This window comes from Pelodiscus sinensis, chromosome 2 (assembly GCF_049634645.1).
Source record: "Pelodiscus sinensis isolate JC-2024 chromosome 2, ASM4963464v1, whole genome shotgun sequence".
NCBI classification, from domain to species: Eukaryota; Metazoa; Chordata; order Testudines; family Trionychidae; genus Pelodiscus; species Pelodiscus sinensis.
The window spans coordinates 50,241,358-50,264,099 of NC_134712.1; positions in this window are offsets into that span (position 1 = coordinate 50,241,358).

Genomic DNA, 22,742 nt, shown 5'->3' on the forward strand with positions numbered 1-22,742 from the left:
TTGATAGGGAACCAATCACAACTTTTGCAGGAAAGACAACACCCCCAAGGGGTCATCAGCATACTGATATCAGATGACTGTGAGAACAACTTCTTCACAATAAGCACATATCTTAGGAAGATTGATTGTGATGAATGACTGATTAAGGCCTGACAAGGCAAAATGCATAGACTTGCATAGAAGGAAAATCCTATAAAAGATGGGGTGTCTTGCATGGTTCTTCTGTTCTTTCCTGCTAAGACCAGGAGGGGCATCAGTCCAGACTGACATGAACCCGGCTCGTACCTCGAACCTGACCTATCTGGCCAAAAGGTTGGGCCGAGCAACAGACTGGTAACTATTCCATCAGCAGAGAGAGAGAGAGAGTGTAAATGCATATGCTACTTGTTATATTGTCAGTAAATGTGGCGTGTTGCCTTATACCCCTGAAAAAGATCTCATGTGCTTTTTATAAGGATAACACTAAATGCTAGTCTAGCATCTTGAGTATTTTTCAACCAGTTAGGAGGTGAGTGTTGTTGAATCCAGGACCTGAGAGTATATAGAAACACATCTTGTTGTCATTCAGATTCCTGCCATGGTTCTTGAAACTACACTCACCCACATTTATAAATAGTTTGTAAACAAAAGCAGCCTACCTCCCTGTAGTTGATTTTTCATATTAAATTGGTATGGGAGCCAAATGTGATTGGTGGTTCCTGTGTTTATAGAATCTGAAGGCATATTTTGTTAAAAAAAAACAAAAAAACCCTATTTTAAGTCTTCAGAGTAGAGGATATGAGAACACAAGTGAATTTGGTATTCATTCTAAAATGGGTCATGGATTTGTAGGAAAGAATAACTGAATAACTCCATCTTAGTTCCAGCCACAACAAAAACAACCTCCACCACAATGCTAGAAATAAAACTGTATGAAGAACAGACGTTTGTTATGTTTATACTAAAATCAATCAAAGGTTCATAGCCAAAACAAATAGATTTTTAACCAATGAGTAATACTACCTCTCAAACCACTCACTGTACAAACAAGTCTTTAATACAATGGTAGAAAATAAATATGAAACAAAAAAGAGAAACATAAAATGGAAATATTATATATTATGACATAAAAATTATATTCACACCTTGTCTTTACTAAAGGGCTAAATCAATCTAAGTTACGAAATGCTAGCTATATGAATAACATGGAGTCAACAAAGTCTAGATCACATTATTGCAATGCCTATACCATGCTTCTTAGTCTAGTGGAGTACTGGAGAGTGATCTGTGGTAAATTTAGTAGGTCTTCACTAAACCTGCTAACTAGACCCGTGGAGGATTGATTGCTGCAGCATCAATCCCTGGTAAATGTAGACATACCCTATGAGTTCATAGAGGAAAATAACCATTCTTATCCGCATGCTTCTGTGGTACTTGATTTCGTTTTTTTCTCTTCCTTCTCACCCCATATCAGTTTTCTGAAGGAAGGTAATAACACAAACCTCTTAAAAATACTGCATTATCATCAATCAACCTGCATCCACAAGGCTGAGTATCTCCACTGAAATCAGAAGCACTAGAGAGGTCTTACAGCCTATGCAACCACAAACCAGTTTAGCCTGTCTCACAGTACTTATAAAATCAGGCTAGAAAGAGACTTTTCTGATCTTCATTGTGTTGCTCTTCTCTGGACTTTCTCCAGTTGGTCCACATCCTTCCTGAAATGTGGCTCCCAGAACTGGACACAGGACTCCAGCCGAGGCCTTATCAATGGAAGAATGATTTCTCATGTCTTACTGACAACAGTCCTGTTATTATATTCCAGAACATTCACTTTTTTGCAGCTGTTACGCTGTTGACTTACATTTAGCTTGCGATCCATTATGATCCCCAGATCTCTTTTTGCAGTACTCCTTCCCAAGTAGTCACTTCCCATTTTGTATGTGTGCAGTTGAATGTTCCCTAAGCAGAGTATTTTGCATTTATCCTAATTGAATTTCATTCTATTGACTTCAGACCATCATGGTAAGTAATGCTGAGCTAAGTGCCGGTGTGGACAGAACTCTGGCGGTAGGAGACACATCGGTACTGTTGCTCACTGGGCTGGGGTAATTAAGTCAATGGGAAAGTTCCTTCCCATCAGCTTAGAGCATCTGCACTAGGAGAGCTACAGTAGTGCAGCCACACTGATGCAGCTGCGCCACTGTACACTCTGTATCATAGCCACAGACTCAATCCCAGGGTTGTCTTTATTCACCTTTTTATCGATGGCCACTATATTTGCCCTCTTCCAGTCCTCTGGAATCTCTCCTACCTTCTATGAGTTTTCAGAGATAATTGATAATGTCTCAGATGTATGATGGATTCTGCAAGACCAAGAAATTAAGGAACTGCTAGAGAAGACATGGATTCTCACACAGAGTAACAGTAAATTGGTACCAGAGAACTTTGTTCTTATCTGACATATCAGAGCTCTGATAGATCTGGAGATGAATTGTATTGCACCTTCTCATCACTGGCTTCTGAACCCTGCCCTTCAAAATAAAGAAATTCCTTTGGAGTCTGATATCTCTGAAGACTTCTTAGGTGGATCAAAGAGTGCCAAGACCTGCAAAAGAGTCTGTATTTCCTTTTGTGCTACAAGGCTTTTTTAAAAAGCTAAGGATATTTCCATGACATCTTCATTAACAGTCACCAAAGCACCTATCCCTCGGACACTTTAGTGCTAACTACTACCTATATTAGCTTGGGCACTGGCTTTTCATGGCCTCAGACGCAGCTGGTATTGTGATTTGTGACTATAACTGCTTGTTCCTTTTACATTTCAGGCTGTTCCAGGGTATGGTTATGGGAGTAGAGGGGTGAAGAGAATCTCCTGTGGCAGCTGTTACTAAGGTGCTCTCTCATCTAATTGAAATCGCTGCATAACCGCCCCCACACACTGACTTTAATAATTATACCACAGTGTCTGAGCACTTTACCTTTTGTGAGGTAGATGTGACGGTGAGCAGTGACAGAAGATCTCTTGGGCATGCATCCCACCGTAATGGCAAAGCCACCGACACTTGCCTCTTTGCTCTCTGGGGCTTCTCACCACTCTGTCCTACTGGGCCAGCTCACCTGGGCTATGTCTAGACTGCAGGCTTCTTTCGAAAGAGGCTCTTTCGAAAGCATCTTTCGAAAGAGCAATCCGCTTTTTCGAAAGAGAGCACCCAGCGAGTCTGGATGCTCTCTTTCGAGGAAGCCCTATTTACAGTGAAGAACGCCTTCTTTCGAAAGAGGAACTTTCAAAAGAAGGCGTTCTTCCTCGTGAAATGAGGTTTACCACCATCGAAAGAAAAGCCGCGTTCTTTCGAAATAATTTTGAAAGAACATGGCTTGAGTCTGGACGCAGGGGAAGTTTTTTCGGGAAAAGGCTACTTTTCCCGAAAAAACCCCTGAGTCTGGACACAGCCCTGGTCTCTCCAGCCAAAGAACAGAGCTGAGATCACTGCCACCCCTCCGCTCTGAGGAGCAATATAGACACAAACTCTTCAAGTCCAAAGAAAATGCTTTCAGATAAAACACTCCCAAAAGGGATCAGAACCCCAAATAAATCATTCAGGGAAGCCCCCTTTAACAATGAAAGGAGGATGTACACACTGATTGCTTCCCCAGGTAACAATTATTTACACTTATTTTATAGTAAATAAAAGTGGTTTTATTAAGTACAAGCAGTAGGATTTCAATGGTTGCAAGTGAAGACAGGCAGAGCAAAGTGCATTGCAAATTTAAAACAACAACAAAAATGCATAGCTAGTTTTACAAACTTATTACAAACTTACCCTAAAACTGTTCTTATTTCAGCTAAACTTCCAAGCCAAGGAAAATCTTTTTCCCTGGGGTGTCTGGATCATTCTCTTGGGAGTGCCATGCCAGCCAAGGACAAAGAAACTGAAAAACTTTGAATCTTAAATAAACTTATTTTTGGGCAGGAATTATTTGTCTCACATTCTCCACTTCCGTGGAAAATTACCTGGTCAGACCCTACCAGTTGGGGGATCACATGACTTCCCAAGACCAACCACTGCTTAGACTTAAAAGAACAAAGGAGGCTGTTTACAGGTCATTACCCAGACACTGAGGGAAACACCCTGGATGGCTTTCATTTGCACATTGATAACCATAATCCATTATACACAATCTACAACCCATCTTGGAAAATGATCCCTCACTCTCAGAGACCTTGGGAGAAAAGCCTATTCTTGCTTACAGACTACCCCCCAACCTGAAACAAATTCTTTCCGGTAACCAGGCCACACAATCACATCATAAGCATCCAGGAACCCAGCCCTGCAACCAAACACGATGCCAACTCTGCCACATATCTATACTGGCGAATTCATCACTGGAGACAATAACATAAGCTACCAAATCAAAAGGTCATTTGAAACCACATTCAGTAATTTGATCTATGCTATCAAATGCCAGCAATGCCCCACTGCTATATATATTGGTCAAACTGGACAGTCTCTGAAGGAAAGAATTAATGGACACAAATCAGACATACGTAAAGGAAACATACAGAAACCTATTGGGGAACACTTTAATCTTACTAATCACTGTTGAAAAGATCTTCAAGTGTCTGTCTTGTCCCAACCCAGTTCTACTAGCCAGATACACAGAGAAACATTGAAATTAGAGTTAATCCACAAATTCAATTCACATGCTAATGGACTCAATGATGATGAAGGATGGTTGGGGGTCTATCAACTTAATAGTCGTTGAAGGTGCAAACAACTCTTTGTGTAGATTCCTATGTCAGGAAGGATACTATCAATTGACTTTGATTCTTATCTGCTTTGTTTTAACTACCCAATCTTCAGATACTTACTGATTCCCTCTAGCTTCCTGTCTCCCACCCCCCTCCTGGTTTTCCTCCCCATCCCCCTTCTCTCCTATTTATTTTGGGTCTGCACATTCTAAACTCATAACTCTGATCATCTGAAGAAGTGGGCTGTACTCACGAAAGCTCATGATACCATCTACATGTTTTGTTAGTCTATAAAGTGCTACCAGCCCATTTGTTGTTTTTTCTGTACAGACTAACTCAGCTACCCCCCCTGAAGCTTCATAATCCATTTGATACTCCATATTTCTAACTTTACATACAAGCGTGATACACAAGAGCGGCCCGAGGCCGGCTGTGGCAGCTCGTGCCCTAGGCAGAATGTGCGATCAGCGCCCCCACCTGCAGAGCTGTCAATGGATGCAGAGCATTGTTGGGTGCCTCGGGCGCCCCCATGACATCATCAGTGGGCACCCTGGGCAGCAGCGCCCTAGGCAGTGGCTGAGTTCGCCTATACCCATGGGCCACCCCTGGTGTTACATACACCAAAGTAAGATATACAGATTCTGCAGATTGTGACATTTAAAATGATAGGTTACATGAGGTATTTTGTCCAAAGTATCTTCGAGTTATGAATATTTGTGTCCATAAGTTAATTACATAAAGCGTGGGGGGAAAGGTCCATCAGAGTAGATTCATAGGTTCCTCAGCCAGAAGGGAATGCTATGATCCTCTACCTAGATTTCTTGTAAAACACAAGCCATCCAACTTTTCCAAAGTAATACCTAGTGAATAGGAATTACTCAAGCAGTCCCCCACTGGTCCCGTGCTCCCCGCGGCACTTCCGCTTTTGAAATGTAGCAAGAGCTCTGCTATCACTACATTTCAAAAGCGGAAGTGCCACCAGTTCCGCACTGTACCCCTTCCTTGAGACAGTGCTGGGAGGAACTGGCTTTTAAGCTGGCTTCCCCCAACACCAGCTCCTGCTCCCCACCTTGCTGCCTCTCTCTGATTGAGGCAGCAAGGGAGAAAGCAACTAGCTGAGTCACTAGTTGACTGTCCAATAAGCATATGCTTATCAGATAGTCGACTAGTCACTTACATCCCTATTTGGATCTGATAATTTTCCACTCAAGGTGAGAAAAGTTTGAACTAAGCACAAAGATTTCCCACCTTGGGGAAAAGGGATATAAGCGAGGAAGAAAGGGGCGGGGGGGAGGGCGGGGCATAAAACAGAGGGGAATAGCCAGATACCAGACTGTCCTCATACCGATGATGCTTGCTAGAAACATCTAAGACTGAAGAAGGGGAAGGATTGGGTCCAAGTTAGGAAGCTGCTTTGCTTGTGAAAGAGATATTTAGGACAACTGTTTAGGGCAAGCATTTGCAAGCAACAAGTTTCTTAGTGGATTCAAACTAGCTAAGCATTTTTTGTTCATTTGAATTTAGTAACTTACTATGATCTGTTTTCACTTCCAGCCATTTAAATCCTACTTTTTATACTTAATAAAAACACTTTTGTATATTATCAATCCCCAGTGTAAATAATTGCTACATTGGGGGGCAGGAAGCAACAGAGTGAGCTAAACTTATGAGCTTTCTCTATGTAAAACTTTTACACAGGGTAAGATGGATTTATTTGGGTCCCATGTGGGGGCTGGTTTCTTGGGTGCTGAAGCCCTAGAGCAGACTCCTCCTTATTATTTGTAAACCTCCAGAAAAATTCTACCCTCTGATGAGATGTGACACATGACATATCAGAGAAACTAAAAATAGGCTTATAACTGGATGCAGGCTTCAACTTTCATGGAGTGGCTAATACTGTTCTACAAAACACAAGACCAATGAAAATTGATCAATAAAATCAGCAGCAGGGCCAGAGTATCACAAGTAACAAAATGATAAAATCTTCTGGAACTAGATAACATACTTCATGTAAACTAGACTTCTATTAAGAATATTTCCTTTATTAGTCAGAGATAACTAATAAATCTGGAGCTTTGCAGAGACTTGAGTTCAGAGTCACTGTGTAAATTATCCACTACTTTAGCAAGTCTTCATAGGAGTTTGCAAGCAAGACACAGATTGGACTTTATACTCCCCTTCTACTGAAAATTCTTTAGTAATAATTTTTTTTAATATACAAAATGTTTGTATTTCTCTGCATATGTTTTGCAGTTCATAATGTAAGGGTTAATTTTCTGGGCAGACATGTTGTCCTTAGAATACTTCTATGATGCCAGTTTCAAGAAATGTAATCAACTGCACTACTGAACAGCATTATGTAATGTGCATGGCAATCATTTAATTCCACAACTATCATAGGGTATGCCTACATTACCCCGCTAGTTCGAACTAGCGGGGTAGTGTAGACATACCCATACTGAATTGGCTATTGCATTTGCTTAGCCAAGTTAGAATTTTATACAAAAAATAAAACTAATAAAAGCTTTAAGGCAACAAAAGAGCATGACAGTGTTATGGATTCATTACATATACCAATCCATCTGTTTCACTTAGGGTAAGTCTACACTTGCTCCCTAGTTCGGGCTAGCGATGCAAATGTAGCCGACCAAAATGGCTAATGAAGCAAGGATTTAAATATCCTGTGCTTCATTAGCATAATCTCACCCGCACATTATTCCGCTCACCAGCTGATTCGAACCAGGAAGAGCGCTCCGGGAAGCGTTAGTTCGAATCAAACCCCTTGGTTCAAACTAACATTACTCTTCATTTTTTGAGGAGTAATGTTAGTTTGAACCAAGGGGTTTGATTTGAACTAACGCGTTCTGGAACACACTTCCTGTTTTGAATCACCTAGCGAGCGGGATAACATATGGGCGAGCTTATGCTAATGAAGCACGGGATATTTAAATCCCGCTTCATTAGCAATTTCGGTCAGCTACATTTGCATCCCTAACCCAAAATAGGTAGCAAGTGTAGACGCACCCTTAGATCTGGATGGGTATCCTTACGCAGTTACTGTAAAACAGGCGTTTCTCTAATATAAGCTCAAGTCATCAGTGTAAGTACAGAACACTTTAATGATATGTCCAGTATTCGATGCCCTTTCCCAAAGACACTGAGGGTGTGTCTAGACTACAGGGTTTTGTTGACAAAAGGGGCCTTTTGTCGACAAAACTATACCTGCGTCTACACTACCGTTGCGATCTGTTGACCGTAAGTTGATAGAACGCGGCAGTTTTGTCGACAGCAGTAAACCTCCTTTTATGAAGTAGAACATCTTTGCTGACAGAGATCTCTTGACAAAAGGTGTGTGTGGATGCAAGGAGTCAGTTCTGTTAACAAAAAAGGCCTCCAGGAAGAAGCCCTGGTGGACAGTCTAGCCTTTACAGGTATAGCACCTCTGTAGTTCCTGGCCGCAGCTTCTTAAAGGCACAGCACCCAGCAGGGGCGGATATACGGCAGGGCAAACGGGGCGGCCACTCCGGGCCCCGCACTTCAGAAAGCCCCACGCATGCGCCATGGCGCCACCACACATGCACATGGTGTCACTACGCATTCGCTGTGGCAAAGGGGGGCCCCGTGGAATTTTGCTGCCCAGGGCCCCGCAAAACGGTCATCTGCCCCTGGCACCCAGACAGGCCTTGCTGTCTGGCAGCTAGCCACAGCACCCGTGCCAGCTGTGATAGCCATGTCCCAGTCTCAAGGGCCCCCTGGCCCTTCTCGGGACAGAGACGAGTACCCACCCAGGGGCACCAAAAGACACCAGCCTGGTCAGGGCCAGAAATCAAAAACCTCCTGGAGCTCTGGTCCCAGGAAGAAGCCCTGGAGGCCCTGCAAACACACCATAGAAATGCAGACCTTTATGAGCACGTGGCCCAGGGACTGGACACCAAAGGGCATTACCCCTGCACCATGGCACAAGTGATGACAAAGGTAAAGGAGCTGTGGCAGGGGTATACCAGGGCCCGGGACCAGAGCTCCTGCTCCCGGGCAACCCCCGAGGCCTGCCCTTACTATGAGGAGTTGGAGCAGATCCTGGGCGGTGGGGAAACCCAGACTCCACTGTGTGTGGTGGAGTCCAGGTTACCCTACCACATCGTGGACTGACCCCTACTGAGGGAAGAAGACCAAGTAGGAGAGAGACACCAGGAGGAGGAGGAAGAGGAAGCAGCAGGGACCCAGACCCAGACCCCAGAAGCCTCCCAGGCATTTGTGGCCATCAGGGAGGGAACATCAGGTGAGTGCTTTGAGGGGTCACCATGCACAGGCGGGTTGGCAGTGGGGGGGGGGAGGGAGGCAGCTAGCCCCATTACCACTGTGGGGCCCCTGTGAGGCTTTCAGGCCGCTGCTCAACTCACACGCAGTGTCACGTGCAACACCCGAGTCTCCTGTCCAAAGGAGAGTCCCTACCAGCCATGGAATGCCATCGGGGACAGCAGGGGTGCACTCAGACAGTGATTGTCTCCTCCTCTTTTCCTCCACAGCTGGACCCTCTGCCAACTGGGGAGCACCACACCTGCCCCACCACCATCCTAGACCCGTGGCACCCACAGGCACTGGCATGTGTACACGGACCTGCTGAAGGAGCACATTGTGGCCCTGCAGGACCTCAACAGGACCCTCCAGCAATGAACGCAGGCAGAGGCCGAGTGACGCACCAGGCTGCTGGATGAGCTGGTCCAATAGTGCACTGTCATCTATGCCACAATGAGGGAGGTCTTCGCCTTGACCGCTCCTCCTGCACGCTAGGCCCCTGCTCCTCCAGGCCCCAGCCCCTCCAGCTCCCCTTTCTCTCCCAGCTCCTTCAGCCCCTCCTGCTCCCAAGCCCTCACAGGTCCAACAGCTGTCTCCCCCTCCCCAGGCAAGGACTGGATCTCCCTCCACCCGATTCCCAGGCCATGGTGATGCCAGGACACAGGAAGGTGGCAGGACCCTGCAATCAGGGAAGCAGTGGTCTACTTGAGCCCCCCTCCTCCCTCCAGGTTTTCAGTCCCCTACCACCCAGGTTAAAGGTCATTTCAGTTATAGAACAAAATCTTTATTTTTGAGTGAAAGATTTACCTTTACACATTTGAACAGTACACAGCGAATTTTTTTTAAACAGTTAGCACATTGTCTTTACTGATAGGCTGTGTTTACACTGGCACCCTTTTCTGTAAAGGGATGCTAATAAGACACTTCGGAATTGCAAATTCCTACTTGAAAGTAGGAATAAGGGATCTTCCGGAAAAGGGTTTATTTTCCACAAGATCCCGTCTAGACTGGCGCTTTTCTCCTGCAAAACCCCGAGCCGGAAAAAAGCGGCAGCCATGTTCATGCAAATGCCGTGGGGGATATTTAAATCCCCCATGGAATTTGCAATTCCGAAGTGTCTCATTAGCATCCCTTTTACGGAAAAGGGTGCCAGTGTAGACACAGCCAAAGTGTTTCTAGTAAAAAATCTAATGTCTGTGTACAAAGAAAACTGGGTGGTATGTATTCTTTATGGGAAGAGGGTGAGGGTAGTAGAGGGACAGGTAGGGGTGGGCCAGGCCAACCCCCCCATGGGGGAGGCCCTAGGGAGGGTCAGTGGCTCCTTCTGAGAATCTCTCCCTCAGGGCCTCTTGGATTTGGACACCAGACTGGTGAGCCTGGTGGATGGCAGCTGTCTGGGGCTGCTGAAATGGCCTCTTCTCACCATCAGCACCTGTCCCCCACCCCAGCAGAAAGGCCTCCCCTTTCCTCTCCACCAGGTTATGGAGGGCGTAACATGCGGCCACCACCTCTGGGACGTTGCGTTCCCCCATCTCCAGTCGTGTGAGGAGGCAATGGAACCTCCCTCTCAACCGGCCGAAGGCGCATTCCACCTGGATGTGAGCCTGGGTAAGATGCGTGTTGAAAAGCTCCTTGCTCACATCCAGATGTCCGATGTAGGGCTTCATGAGCCATGGCATCGGGGGTAGGCTGCATCAGCCATTATGCACACCGGCATCTGCACATCCCCGAGTGCAAGATGCCTCTGGGGGGAAAATGTTCCTGCCTGCAACCTGCAGTACAGGTAGGAGTTCTGGAATATGCGAGCATCATGTGCCCTCCCCAACCACCTGACACAAATGTCCATAAAGTGCTCCCGGTGGTCAACCAGGGCCTGCAGCACCATGGAATAGTAACCCTTCCAGTTTATAAATTGGGCTGCTCGATGGGGCAGTGCGCGGATTGCGATGTGTGTCCCATCGAGGGCTCCTCAGCAGTTCGGGAAGCCAAGGGCGGCAAACCCGGCAATGATGTTGTCCAGGTCCCCGAGATGGACGAGCCTCTTCAGCAGCTCCGCATTAATGGCCCTCACCACCTGCAGCATGAGACAAATAGACAGATAGAAACCAGACAGTTAGACAGGTTACATAAGTGCTTGGGAGGAGAACCCTCCCCCCCAACTGACCCCTCTCCTTGTCAGGACACCGCCCTCCCCCACATCAGTAAAGGGGTGGCCGAGGAAGTGCCATTCCATTCCCCATTCCCTCGTGCCCTTGCCTGGCAGTCCCCCTTTCTCAACCTCCCCACTCAGCAGGGCCTGGCCCCCAACTGCGACTTACCTCCATCAAGACGGTCCCGACGGTAGACTTCCCCATGCCAAACTGGTATCCCATGGAGCGATAGCTGTCGGGAGTGGCCAGCTTCCTCAGGGCGATTGCAACCCGCTTCTGAGGGGGGTGGTGGGCTGCAGGTGGGTGTCCTGGTGTTCCAGGGCAAGGGTGAGCCAGGCACACAGCTCCTGGAATGTGGCCTTCCACATCCGAAAGCCAGTGTTCGTTGTCCCAGCACTGCATGACGAGCCAGTCCCACCAGTCCGAACTCATCTCGTGCCTCCAAATCTGCCTATCCCCAAAAAAGTTTGGGGACAAGGGCAGAGCTCCTGCATCCCAGAGGAGGGTCTCTTCAGTGTGGTCCGGGTCCATATGGGGCAGGAGATTCATGACAGAGTCATGCAGATGCAGCAGAAGCTGCAGTACGGCAGCGTGGGGACATCGCCTGCCCAGGGGCAGCTCAGGATCCATGGCCAAATAAAAGATGAAAAGCAGAAAAAAACCCAGAAAATAAACTGCTGTGGTGTCCGAAGAAGCAGGACAATAAGAGCACGCACTGCAGCAGCTTTGCTTTCTCTCTAGGAGGTAGGCAAGCCAGAAGCAGGAGCAGAGCAACGGCTGTCCACGGGGAATCCCTTTAAGCACGCGTCTCTGCAAAGGGCAGGCAGCAGCACCTGGAAATAAAGGCTGCCTCCATGCCCTGCCAGAAGCACTTCTGGGTGCCTTCATTCGTTGACAGAGTGTCCAGCAGTCTGGACACTCTTTTTCGAAAAAGAGGATCGATTTTTCGATCCGTATAATGTAATCTAGACTCTCTTTTTCGACAGAAGCTTTGTTGACAGATACTGTTGACAAAGCCTTTGTCGAAAAAGGCGTGCAGTCTAGATGTAGCCTGATCCAGGATGCTTGGTATACTACCTGGAAATCACTTTGGCTATGTCTACGTTATAGCCTCTTGCACAAAAACATATGCAAATGAGGTGAAGGATGGACTATCACCGTGCCTCATTTGCATAATTAATGAGGCTCCGTTTTTGCGCAAGAGGCTTTTGCGCAAAAAGGAGCTGTCTACATGTGCTGACCAAAGTAAGTCACATCTGCATGTTTATTTTCCGGTCACATACCCAGTCACAGGAAATGCTATTATTTTACCAAGTAGAAGGAAATGTAAAGTATAGCATTGTGTTTATTTTATAATTGCCTTAATAATGTTACAGTCTCCAGTGATCCGACCAACACCTAGGCTACGTCTACACTGGCATGATCTTGTGCAAGAACTCTTTTGCAGAGGAGCTCTTGTGAAAAAACTCTTCCAGAAGTGAGTGTCTACATTGGCATGTGCATTTGCACAAAAGATGGCCATTTTAACCATAAGGCTTTCTTGCGCAAGAAATTCATGTTTCTTCACTGGCCTCTTGCGCAAGAACAGTTGCACAAGAGGGCTTATTCCTGAGCGGGAGCATCATAGTTCTTGCGCAAGAAGCACTGATTTCATACATTAGAACATCAGTGTACTTGCGCAAGAACTCGCGGCCAGTGTAGACACAGCCCTAGTGGCAGTATAGGTAAGACATTTAATGGTAGACTGATAGCTTACACAAAGAGACTGAGTAACTGATTTTTTAATATCACATCACCATGATACTCAGACACATATACAATAAACCAACTACCTTCAAAATGATGGTGCTCAAACTGATGCTACCATGTCACTTACATATCTTATTCAGAAATATGATTGTCTGAAATGATTACATGATTTTTCTAAACAGCTTATTTTATTTAGTTTCCACTATGCTGATCATAGAGGATATCATCCTAGTTCCAAACAAGGTAAACACTGCTCCATGTAAACAGGGTAGTCAAAAGTACACAGCGCTCTTGTAAAGAGGGCAGTCTGACTCTTTTCTCTCTCACTATAAATATATATATGTAAATTCCTGTGGGATGACATAGTGATGTCATCATGTCACTCTGCATTCACAGGAGCCAAGCCCCACCCACTCACAGCCTGGGCCCACAGGGAGAGCTAGGACTGCCAGCGGCCCTGCCCTCCCTGGCGGCAGAGGGGGAGGAGGAAGAGACCAGCCCTGGCATGGCCTCAGCCCAGCACCTCCAGGCTATGTCTACACTACAGCCTTTTGTCGGCAGAGACAATGCAAATGAAGCGCTCATTAGCATTTGTCGTGCTGTCATTTGCATATTCTCTGCCGATGCTTTTTGCAGAAGAGGTTTTCGCGCAAAAACTAGCCGTGTAGATAGGGCCATTTTGCACAAAAATCCCTGTATACCTCCTTTTTAAGGCATAAAGGATCGTGTGCAAAAGGGCGGTTTTGCACAAAATAGCCCCATCTACTCTGCTTTTTTTTGCACAAAAACCTCTTCCACAAAAAGCATTGGCAGAGAATATGCAAATGACAATGCAACCAATGCTAATGAATGTTTCATTTGTATTGTTTCTGCCAACAAAAGGCTTCAGTGTAGACATAGCCCGAGGCGGCAGGGGGGGGAGAGCTGGGCTTGGCGCAGACTCAGCCCAGTCTGGCCCCTCCAGTAGCCGGGAAGAAAAGCTAGAGCCGCCCCAGGCCCTACCCGGCAGTGAAGGGATGGGGAAAAGGCAGAGCAGCCTTGGCCCTCCCCGGTGGCTGTGGGGGAGAGCTGGGCTGGCATGGCCTTGGACTGCCCCCCTCCCCCCTTAAGCAGCCATGTGAAGACCCAGGTCTGGCGCAGCCTCAACCTACTTCCCGGCAGCCGAGGAGGGCTAGAGGCCTGGGTGGCTTCAGAGCCAGAGCTGGCCAGAGGGGAACCCCAAGAGCATCCAAGGGGGTGGGGAAGAGCTGGGGCTGTCCCAGACCCTCCCTGGTGGCTGGAGGGGGAGAGGGAGAAAAGTTAGGGTGGCCTCACCCCCGGGCTCACCCTGGCCGAGAGGAGGGTTGGTGAGCATAGTGAGCAGAGGGCACACTCCTCTAGTTGTATTTAAACAAATTATGTGTTTGCTTTCCATTTCCAATTGTTGGCTAGACAACAGCAGACAACTATGTCCAGAATATTATAGTCCATTATATATGCACCTTCACATATCCTTTGGAATGTGTTTGGACTCCTTTGGAGCCCTATCTCATTTCCTACCCATCTCCTCTCGTAAGTATGTAGGCAATGGTCCTTCTATGCCTGGTTTTCCTATGCAGTTCCAACTGTCATATGGAAAGACACAAGATTCTATAGCAGAAGAGACGCACTATATGTGAAAGACAGATGTATAGTTAAATGTAATAAAAACCTTAAATGAACCAAACTATGCAATAGAATCTCCATGCTCTGATAATAAGAATAGCAGTAGGGATATATTACCAACCACCTGATTAGGATGATAATGGTGACAGTGATACGATCAGGGAGATGCTATTAAAATAAAATAAATAACTCAGTAATAATGTAATAGATTTAAAATAAAATATTAAAAATATTAAATAAAATAAAATATTCAGTAATAATGCGGTATTTCAACTATCCCCAAAGTGACACCCTCAGGACAGGATGCAGAGCTCAAGTTTCTTGACACCTTATAAGACTTCATTCTTGGAGCAGCTGGTCCTCGAACCTACAACAGAAGAGGGAATTCTCAAACACAAGATCTGGTCTGAGAAGTGAAAATAGCTTGGGTTGGCAATAAAACAGCGGTGGTTCACTAGGATTAGCCCCAGGCGGACCACTGCTATATTTACCTGAACCTCCGCAGGTACCACTGGCTGTGGATCACTGTTCCCACACCTCCCACTGATGACCAGTGGGAGCTGCAATCGCTAGTTCCTGCAGAGACACAGGTAAATATAGCAGCAGGGGCTAACCTTGGTGGACCAGATCTGTCCCATGGGCTGATATTTGCACACCCCTGACATAGATGGATCACTTTTTAACTGTGATCACTATATAATTAAATTTAACATTCCTGTGGTGGGAAGCAGCCCAACACTTGAGCATTTAATTTCAGAAAGGGGAACTACACAAAAATGAGGAGGTTAGTTCAGCAGAAATTAAAAGGCACAGTGCCAAAAGTGAAATCCCTGCAATCAATCTGCATGGAAATTTTTAGAAGTATAATAGAAGCTCAACTAATATGTATACCCCAAATTCAAAACATATTAAAAGAATCAAAAAAGTGCCACCATTGCTAAACAACAAAGTAAAAGAAGCAGTGAGAGAGAGAAAAGCATAATTTAAAAAGTGAAAGTGAAATCCTAGTGAGGAAAATAGAAAGCAGCATAAACTCTGGCAAATGAAGTGTAAAAATATAATTAGGCTATTAGCAAGGACAGGCAGGGATGGTGTCCCCAGGGCCAGCTCTAGGCTTTTTGCCCAAGCAAAAAAAATTTTGGCTGCCCTGCCCCCGCCCCTTTTTGTTGGCTTTTACATGTTTCCACTTCGCAATTTTTTTTGTTTTGTTTTGGTGACAGAGGCAAGATTTCCAGCTCACACAAAGCTTTTTTTCAAGAGTGGGAAATGTACCTTAAATCTCTATTTTATTGTTCTTCTAGAAATAGGCTACTTTTTAATTGTGGTTTGAATGCATGAAAAACTATTAACACAAATAGTTTATATTTCCTTAACTAAGAACCAAAAATAGAAGGGAGAACTTGTGCCACATCTAAAACTCAAGTAGTTTATGGCTATACTTAATCAATCTTCAAACCAATTACAATCAGCTAATAATACCACCCTGTTTAAACATACTTGTCAACCAATTATAACTATAGCACAGAGGATATCTAAACTACATCAATAAACAGTTGTATTGTTAAACTAAATTTGTTTTGGAATGCAGTGGCTACTTAAAATGGAGAGTTGTATGTGCCCAATACCACTATATGTGGAATGAAGCTTGCCTTAGAGACATCAAACACAAAAGTTTACCCAGATCAACAAAGTTTAATTCTTTAAAGAAATATCTATGAAACAGCATGTGTGGTTCTTTGAAGAGTGTAGAACAGTTAATATTCTGTGTGTGTGTGTGTGTGTGTGTGTGCGCGCGCGTGCGTGTGCTGGATCCTTGTTTGGTTCTACTTCTACTGCAAACACGAACAAGACAAATATACTAGGAACAGACTTCAAAGGGTCCGTGGGGCTGAGGCTATTGGGGCCTGGGGGGAGAGACTGGGAGCTGGGCCAGTGGGCTGAGTGTTTGTAGGTTTGCCAGGTGTCCGGTATTTTCTGATTTTTTTACTGGACAGGAAGTGAAAATACCGGACACATGGCAACCCTAGGCGGAAAGGGGGCATCGTACCTCGGATTTCCACACAATGTAGATGGAGGAGTGGCTGATGGCTTGGAGTGGAGAGGCTCTCGGAGGAGGTAGCAGCCGCCGGGGAGGAGCAGGACTCAGGACTAGGAGACAGGGGTGGCCAGCAGGCTCCGGGGCCAGGTGCAGATGGTGCCAGTGCTGCCTGTGCAGCCGCAGCTTCTCCCGCGGTCCTTTAAATTGGCAGGGCAGGTCAGGGTGGGGCTAGGCATTGCCGGGGGAGGGGAGGAGCAGGAGAAGAGACAGGGGTGGCCAGCAGGCTCTGGGACACATTGGTGCTGCCAGCTGGCTGCGCGCAGCTGTGATGTTTCCCAGCATTTCCTGGCTGGTGCCCTTTAAATTGGCGGGGCGGGGCTAGGAATTGACAGGGACGGCACCGGCTGCTTACCTGAAATGCTGCCCCTGGCAAAGTGCTGCCCCAAGCACCTGCCTGATTTGCTGGTGCCTAGAGCCAGCCCTGGGTGTCCATAAGCTCTGTTTCCCAGAAGCTGGGAATGGATAACAGGAAATGGATCACTTGTTGATTGCCTGTTCTATTGACTACCTCTGAAACAACAGGCATTGGCCATTGTTGGAAGACAGGATACAGGGTTAGATGGACCTTTGGTCCAACCCAGTATGGCCGCTCTTATGTGATGTTATATGTTTTTATGTTCTTATGTACATGCCTTTTTAAGATATGCATGCAGGTACAGAACCACTGCAATACTGACAGACTGCAGGTTGATTTTTTTTTAAACGCTAATTCGTCTGCTAAATAATTGAGTCTGTCTGTCTGTCCATTTGTTCAAGAACGCCTCCTAAACAATAAGAGGTAGGACCATCAAATTCAGTATGCAGCTTCCTCTTACCATAACTTAAAGCAAGGAAAGGGCTATGTGCCCGGAATGGGATGGCTTCTCATAAAACCATATAGAAAAGAGACAGAATCACTAGGCATGGAAAATGAGCTGGCTGGGGGCATCTCCCCCCTCCCCCCCACACACACCCATTTGGGACTTCCCCAGTCACAAGCCTCCCACCCCTCTAGGCAGTCTTTATGGATGGCGGGGAGCTTCCTCCTCCTCCCCCCCCCCCCCCCCCACACTTCATACAGAAACATTGCTGGCTATTCCCCTTTGTCAAAGAGCAAGGGGAAAGTGCACAGTTTGCGGCATTCCTCACTCCGGCTAGGGAGTGCAGAGGGTAGATGAACCTGAACCTACATCTTCTCCTTCCCCCCAGCTGTGCCCCATGCAGCAGCCATTGAGAGGCACTTCTCACCTGGCCCCAAGTTGCTATGGTGAGAAAGGACTGGGGTAGTCCACTCTCCCTGGGTGACTTGTACACTGGACCCTCATCCCCACCTCCATTCCTGAGCAATTCTTTAAATGAAACATGTACATTTTCATTTTATTTTCCAAAAAGCTATGATTAATTGAATTAAGGACCCAAGCAAAGCCGGGGAAAATATGTAGTTAAATATATTTACTAATATTGACTGCTCACACCCATTTTTCACCAGAACATTCAACACTTAGGGATTTAGGAACCATGCTCCTGCCAAATTGCTATCACTCAAGCAATAGAACTATTCACAAGTTACATTTAAAAGTAATAAGACAAATTTTCCTCTCCCTGATGCCTTCAATTGTGTTCATTTTCAACATATTACGTGACTGTGTTTATTCAAACTGTACAACTTACTTCAGACTAAGACTATGCCAAATTTCCACATGAAACGAATTTTAAGATGTTAAAAGCAACTAAAAATATCAGGCAAAACCAAAATGAACTTAATGTCATATGGCATGAAAAGGAAGAAAAAATGCCTTCCTTTGAAGCTATCTTGTGTCTAATATGATTCCTGACTGAAAAACTGTTTGAAAAATTACTAGTTTTACTAGTCCTCTCATATTCTTGCCTTACTACAAATCTGCATGTATGTGAATGTACCAGAAGACTTACCCAGTGTTGCCCAGGTCTTTCCGGAAAGGAAGATGATAGGATGGAGGGTGCAGGAGTCAGGGCAGGGCCTTGGGGACCTGGAGGGGCAGGGTAGGAACAGGGCTGGCTTTAGGCCAATTTGCCCAATTCCCCCGAATCGGGCCCTGTGCCCTAAACCCGGAAGTGGGCCGAGCACACTGCGGGAGAGGGTGTTTGTCCTGGAGGAATGCGCCATGGGAGGGGGAGTCGGCCCGTGGGTTTGGCTGAAAGGCGGGACTCTGCCTTGTAGCTGGGTATTTAAAGGGGCTGTGAATTGTTTCTTTGTCTGCTGGGTTTTTTTTGCTCAACCAAAATTTGGTTCGAATTGGGCCCCGCACTTCCTAAAGCCAGCCCTGGGTAGGAAGCTGGGGGAATGGCAGGAGTAGAAGTCAGGGTGGGGAGGGGGTTGAGGAGGGGCTCAGGGCAGGGGCTGGGGATGTGAGGCAGTGTGAGAGTGAGTGTTGGGAGTGGTGAGAATGGGCTCAGGGCGGGAGGACCCAACCAGTGGGGCTTTCTCTCCTTCCCCAGCCAGCAGTGGTCTTCTGTCTCCCCCCAGGCTGCAGTGGTCTTCTGTCCCCAACCGTTGCTCCTCAACTGGCAGGGGCCTGCCCCCTTCCCACCCAACATTGCAGCTGAGGACCGGGAAGGGAAAGGGTTTCGGGCAGGGGGCTACCTACTCGGTCTGGTAGTAGGCAAGATGGTGAGCCCAAGCCCTGCTGGCCTCTCTTTTGGGGATGTGGCTGCCCCCAGTGCTGACTTTGCAGTATAACTCTCCCCCACTCTTGCTTCCCCCAGTGGCCACTATCAGCATCACAACACTGCTCTCTGTGCCCCCTCATGTTATGGGAAATAGTTTCATTCCTGGTACTTTCATTTTCCTGGCATAACTAAATCCTGACCTTGCTTTAAGTTAGGATAAAAAGAAGCTACGTATCAAATTTGGTGGTCCTAGCTTTTACCCTGTAGGAGGAGTTCTCAAGCAAGCAGACTCATGGACAGACAGATGCACATTTCTAAAAATAGATAGATTGGGGAATGAACCCAGGATATTTTGAATTCTACCAAGAAATTGGAGTGGCCATGCTCATTATAGGTCTAAAATGTGAAGAAAATGGAAATGTTCATAGAATTTCCATAGATACAGTACGGTAGTTTGTGCCAAAGAAACTGTACTAAATATAATAAAATGTTTTTATTTACAAGTTTACATAAAGTAGAAGCTAAGAGAAGAATTATGAAGTTACAGTTGTCTACAGTTACTACATACAGTGGATCCTACATAGATTTTTCAAAATATTCTTCATTAGTTTACAGAAACACTCTAACTTGAGTCAGTCAATGCACGATTCAGAAATTAGCTAAAGTTGACCTATAAGCTTGTTTTTTAAATAAAAAAGGGAAGATAAAAAATACAGAAGTGGTCGTCATGCCAGTGATTGGAGTAAAAATCATAGAAATAACAGATTAGAGGAAGAGTGGCCTTGTAGTAGTGACATAGATTTCAAGACCTATGTTCAATCCCTGGTTCTTCCATACACTACCTGTAAGAGCATAATTATCAAGTCTTTTAACAACTGTGTAACTATAAAATAGTGAAGACCGTTCCTTTCTCCTACTCTTCATCCTGATATTAGCACTACTGCTGTATTAACAAACAATAACTTCTTAAAATGAATGTGTTAGGCTTGATCCACACTAGAATATAGTGAGTTACAACTGTAGAAAAACAAAATCATAGTTGGCAAATTTCTATCATGATTCCTTTAGTCCCTAGGGATTAATGCCCCAGCTGATCTTCATGGAAAACAGGCTAGTATCCTAAAACACATCTAATCAACTTCGTAGCTAGCACAATTACACTCTTAGGGTATGTCTACACTACAGCACTAATTCGAACTAACTTAATTCGAATTAGTTAATTTGAACTAAGCTAATTCGAACTAGTGCATCTAGACCTAAAAACTAGTTTGAATTAGCATTTTGCTAATTCGAACTAGAATGTCCACATTGAGTGGATCCTGAACCGAGGTTAAGGATGGCCGGAAGCAGTGCCGGCAGGGCATCAGGTTAGGACTTAGAGCGTGGAGCTGCTGTCTCAGGCTAACCGCGGGCTGTGCTTAAAGGGATCCGACCCCCACCCCAGACAGAGAGTTCTCAGGGGTTCCCCACTTGCAAAGCAGTCCTGGCTTCGAGTGCCCTGAGTGCCCACACTTGGCACATCACAGCACTCGGCCATCAGCCCGGCTGCACTTGCCGCAGGCTGCCATCTGGGGGGAGCATTTGGAGGGCTGCAGGAGAGCTAACACCCCAAGGAGTCCACAGAGCCACCCCAGTCATCCCCACCGGGGGCTCGTGCCCCATTCCTCCCTCACCTCCTTCCACTTACCCCTCCCTAGCCCCCCTTCCTGATGTACAAAATAAAGGACACGTGTGTTCAAAAATAGAAACTCTCTTTATTGAACAAAACTTGGGTAGACTGGGAAAAGGAGGTGGGAGAGGAGAAGAGAGAGGGTGGGAGAGGGGAGGGCAACTAAAATGATCAGAGGTTTGGAACAGGTCCCATGTGAAGAGAGCTAAAGAGACTGGGACTTTTCAGCTTAGAAAAGAGGAGACGGAGGGGGGATATTATAGAGGTCTATAAAAGCATAAGTGGTGTGGAGAGGGTGCATAAAGAAAAGATCTTCATTAGTTCCCATAATAGAAGGACTAGAGGATACCAAATGAAATGAATAGGTAGCAGGCTTCAAACTAACAACAGAAAGTTCTTCTTCACAAAGCAAATAGTCAACCTGTGGAACTCCTTGCTGCAGGAGGCTGTGAAGGCTAGAACTAGAACAGAGTTTAAAGTGAAGTGAGATAAAGTCATGGAGGTTGAGTCCATAGAGTGGTATTAGCCAGGGGGTAGAAATGGTGTCCCTGCCAAGGTTTGTGGAAGGCTGGAGATGGATGGCACGAGACAAATGGCTTGGTCATTGTCTTCGGTCCATCCCCTCCAGGGTACCTAGTGTTGGCTGCTGTCGGCAGACAGGCTACTGGGATAGATGGACCTTTGGTCTGACCCAGTACGGTCGTTCTAAGCTCAGGGCTCAGGGTCGGGGGTCTCAGTGGACCACCTTGATTTTCATGCAAACCTGCTCCTGGGTGGCCAGGCTGGAAGCTATCATGCCCTAGACGGCCACTTTCCTGTGCCTAGTGCGGAGGTCGTGGATGAGGTCCACGATCTCCGCACTAGACCAGGCGGGCGCCCACCTCTTGCGGCCCCGGGCAGGCTCCCGGGAGCCGCCAGCGTGGTCCCGGGAAGAGGCGGCAGGCTGGGTGGCAGTGGGTGGCTGGTTCGTGCCGTGCCAGGTGCAGGGACTGCTGGCTGGGTGCTGGCAGGCTTGCACCTGGCACGGGCACCATAGCCAGCCCGTGCCCCTTTAAGGGCTCCGGGGCCGGGAGGGGGGCAGAAGAGTTTCCCTGGTGGTGCCCAGAGTGGCCAGCAGGGAAAGCTGGAGAGGTCTAGCCTCCCACTAGTTCGAATTAAGTGGCTAAACAGCCCTTAATTCGAACTACTTAATTCGAACTAGGCATTAGGCCTCGTGGAATGAGGTTTACCTAGTTCGAATTAAGTGCTCCACTAGTTCGAATTAAGTTCGATCTAGCAGTTCGCGTGTGTAGCGCCTATCAAAGTTAATTCAAACTAACGTTTGTTAGTTCGAATTAACTTTGTAGTGTAGACATACCCCTAGGCTACGTCTACACTGGCCCCTTTTCCGGAAGGGGCATGGTAATTTTTGAGATCGTAATAGGGAAATCCGCGGGGGATTTAAATATCCCCCGCGGCATTTAAATAAAAATGTCCGCCGCTTTTTTCCGGCTTTTAGAAAAGCCGGAAAAGAGCGTCTACACTGGCCAGATCCTCCGGAAAAAAGCCCTTTTCCAGAGGATCTCTTATTCCTACTTCAAAGGAGTAGGTTGACTTCAAAGTAGGAATAAGAGATCCTCCGGAAAAGGGCTTTTTTCCGGAGGATCTGGCCAGTGTAGATGCTCTTTTCCGGCTTTTCTAAAAGCCGGAAAAAAGCGGCGGACATTTTTATTTAAATGCCGCGGGGGATATTTAAATCCCCCGCGGATTTCCCTATTATGATCTCAAAAATTACCA